Genomic DNA, 3,872 nt, shown 5'->3' with positions numbered 1-3,872 from the left:
CACAGGTTTTAAGAAGAGGCACAACACTGACAACCTGTTAGAGAAACTGAGGGAAATAATCTCTCTGTGGCTCACCCCACTTAGACTCTCCTGGAGATTCGAATAACTGCCATTTCTATTACTACCTTCTTTCTTTCTCTATTTAAAAAAAACTAAATAACTGCCATTTCTAGTACTACCTTCTTTCTTTCTATATTTAAAACAAAAAAAAACCTGTCATTTCTATTACTACGTTAATTGTTTGTGCAGTCACAAAAAAGAGGAACTGCGCCCTTAACTGCTATGTTGGTTTTAGACATCCATCCGGTGTCCGCCATCTGTTCCCTGGAATTCAGACCAGTTGAGGGTTATATTATTATATTGTGGCCCCGGTATCAATTTGGGTACCGGGGCCACTCCACTACGCAGTCCAGATACTTTTTTGGTGGAATTCAGACCAGTTGAGGTTTTTTTTATTATATTGTGGCCTCGGTATCAAATTGGGTACCGGGGCCACTCCACTACGCAGTCCAGATACTTGTTTGGTGGAATTCAGACCAGTTGAGGTTTTTTTTTATTATATTGTGGGGACCACTCCACTACGCAGTCCAGATACTTTTTTGGTGGAATTCAGACCAGTTGAGGGTTTTTTTATTATATTGTGGGGACCACTCCACTACGCAGTCCAGATACTTTTTTGGTGGAATTTAGACCAGTTGAGGTTTTTTTTATTATATTGTGGCCCCGGTATCAAATTGGGTACCGGGGCCACTCCACTACGCAGTCCAGATACTTGTTTGGTGGAATTCAGACCAGTTGAGGGTTTTTTTATTATATTGTGGGGACCACTCCACTACGCAGTCCAGATACTTTTTTGGTGGAATTCAGACCAGTTGAGGTTTTTTTTATTATATTGTGGCCCCGGTATCAAATTGGGTACCGGGGCCACTCCACTACGCAGTCCAGATACTTGTTTGGTGGAATTCAGACCAGTTGAGGGTTTTTTTATTATATTGTGGGGACCACTCCACTACGCAGTCCAGATACTTTTTTTAGTGGAATTCAGACCAGTTAAGGTTTTTTTTATTATATTGTGGCCCCGGTATCAAATTGGGTACCGGGGCCACTCCACTACGCAGTCCAGATACTTGTTTGGTGGAATTCAGACCAGTTGAGGTTTTTTTTATTATATTGTGGGGACCACTCAACTACGCAGTCCAGATACTTTTTTGGGGGAATTCAGACCAGTTGAGGTTTTTTTTATTATATTGTGGGGACCACTCCACTACGCAGTCCAGATACTTTTTTGGTGGAATTCAGACCAGTTGAGGTTTTTTCTATTATATTGTGGGGACCACTCCACTACGCAGTCCAGATACTTTTTGGTGGAATTCAGACCTGTTGAGGTTTTTTTTATTATATTGTGGCCCTGGTATCAAATTGGGTACCGGGGCCACTCCACTATGCAGTCCAGACACTTGTTTGGTGGAATTTAGACCAGTTGAGGGTTTTTTTATTATATTGTGGCCCCGGTATCAAATTGGGTACCGGGGCCACTCCACTACGCAGTCCAGATACTTGTTTGGTGGAATTCAGATGTCAGAGATAGCCTCTATTGGGTCCTTTCTCTCGAGCCCTGGCACCTGTCTTAAGTGGGTATCGATCGATAGAGAGACAGACAAAGTTCAGTTGTAAGGCTGAAACTCCATCTGGTTCTGACCAGCCCCCAGTCAGAGTAGTTTTATTTATACACAGAAGATGACATAAAAAAATATATGGTTACACAACAAAACAGCAGTTTGACATTTAGGATCAGCAGATGTTCTTGTTTCAGTCGCGCAAACCTGAGGCGGAAATGGCTGAGGTTTCAAAGGTGCGAGGCTTCTACAGGAAACTGTCAGTTGTGCAGAATTCTCAGAATATGTGAAGCAAGCAGAAAAACAAAAAGGTTTAGGTATCGGTTACGTGGTAACAATCTGCAGAGCCCTGCAGATTGTTGCTCAGACATTAATTATACAAAATGTATTATTCTTCAGAAATTGATTAAATGGATATCTCTCACATAAACCCCTCTTTTTATCATTTTTATAATTATCCTGCCTATCCTTTTGGTGTGCACAAAGTATTCCTGCACCTGACCTACTTCATTCAATTCAATGGAACCCCTAGCAGGCCCTTAGAGGATGGTAAATGTACATTCAGCCAGGTCTATAGTTTATGTACACCTGGGTTCTTGAAAATAATAAAACATAAGGGAGAACCTTTTTAAGTATGTAACTTATTCAGAGTCTAGTGAGAGCGAGTTGGACCTGGGTTTCTGGATCGGACTTTAGATGTTTCTTAAGTGACCTTTTTATCTTGATGTCTTTTTTGCATCTTTTCAAACAGCATTGGAAAAAACATAAGCTTAGTTTAAAAGCAACATATAGTATCAATATTGAAATGCATATCTTGGCTATCCATATTGAAACATACATTTATAGTTATTGCAAAACACAGAATGAACACACCCTTCATGATTGATCCTGAGCCACCGTGGCCTTTTTACAGTGGCTGGCGTGGATCCAAGGATCTTTCCCCTCTAGTTTCACTGAAGTGGGTGTGGTCAGCAGGACTTGGTATGGTCCTTCAAATCGTGGTTCCAGAGCCCTCCTGACGTGTCTCTTCACAACAACGTAGTCTCCCGGTACTAAGACATGTGTTCCAACACAATCCTCTGGATCTGGGATAGAAGAGAAAACTCGAGAATGTGTATTAGTGAGGGACTTCTGCAATTCTTTCACATAATTAGTCAGTTCACCTTGGTGTTTTACCATAGATTGAGGAAAATAACACCCTGTTTTTGGCGGCCCCCCAAATAATATCTCATAGGGGCTTAGCCTGTGTTTTTTGTTTGGTGTCGTCCTGACTGAGTATAGGGCAAGGGGGAGGCACTGTAACCAGGGCATTCCTGTGCTTTTCATGGCTTTTTGTATCTTAAGTTTCAGAGTGCCATTTAACCTTTCCACCTTGCCACTACTCTGTGGATGGTAGGGGGTATGGAATGCCTGACTGATCCCCAAATCTGACATGATAGTTGTCATTACTTCACCCGTAAAGGTGGTGCCCCTGTCTGATTCTATCACTTCTGGGACACCATATCTGCATACTACTTCTGACAGTAGTTTCTTTGCTGTATTTTTTTCTGTGGCTTTAGCTACTGGCCAGTTTGAGAATAGGTCAATGACCACTAGGACGTATTCATATATCCCACATTTAGGTAACTGTATACAGTCTATTTGTATACGTTGGAATGGGTAGAGAGGTTTTGGGGTTACTCTGAGGGGTACGGTCACTGTGTGACCAGGATTGTTTGTGTTACAGATGGCACAGGCCTTTACCAGATTACTGGCAGCAGTGCTGAAGCCTGGTGCAATCCAGTGTTTAAACACAGAGTTAATCATCCCATCTTTTGAGACATGTGTGGGACCATGTTCTAGTGTGGCCAGTGTGGGAAAAACGGCTCTGGGAAGACAGTGTTTGTCTGCTGATCCCCATAATCCCTTTTCAGGTTCTGCTCCTCTCTTTTTCCACTCCTCTTTTTCTGACTCTGTAGCCTGTTTTTGTAAAATTTTAAGCATATCTAGGTCTACAGGGAATGTGAGAGTGGCAGTGGTCAGTAGATAATGTTTGACCAATGGTAAATCTGCTGCTGCCTTAGCAGCTTGGTCTGCCAGTCTGTTTCCTTTTACCTCTAAGGTTTGTTCCCTTGTGTGCGCTTTTATTTTTATGACTGCCACTTCTTCAGGCAGTTCTAAAGCTGTGAACAATCTCAAAATGATGTCTGCATTTTTTATTGGTTTCCCATTGGAGGCCATAAAATGTCTGTTTTTCCAGATGCTTTGATAATCATG

General features: G+C 42.0%; 1 long non-coding RNA gene across 1 annotated transcript; it reads right to left on the bottom strand.

Annotated features, from left to right (window-relative positions):
* Positions 1–1,668: 1,668 nt before the first annotated feature.
* LOC142140500 (uncharacterized) lies at positions 1,669–3,216 on the bottom strand. The gene is made up of 2 exons (XR_012688517.1): positions 2,289–3,216; positions 1,669–2,204 (listed from the first exon to the last, which is right to left on the bottom strand). It is a non-coding gene; the product is annotated as an uncharacterized LOC142140500 (long non-coding RNA).
* Between the last annotated feature and the right edge of the window lie 656 nt (positions 3,217–3,872).

Source organism: Mixophyes fleayi, chromosome 2 (assembly GCF_038048845.1).
Source record: "Mixophyes fleayi isolate aMixFle1 chromosome 2, aMixFle1.hap1, whole genome shotgun sequence".
In the NCBI taxonomy this organism is placed as follows: Eukaryota; Metazoa; Chordata; class Amphibia; order Anura; family Limnodynastidae; genus Mixophyes; species Mixophyes fleayi.
Note: the sequence above shows the minus strand (reverse complement) of the source record. Positions and strands in the feature narration are given on the sequence as shown.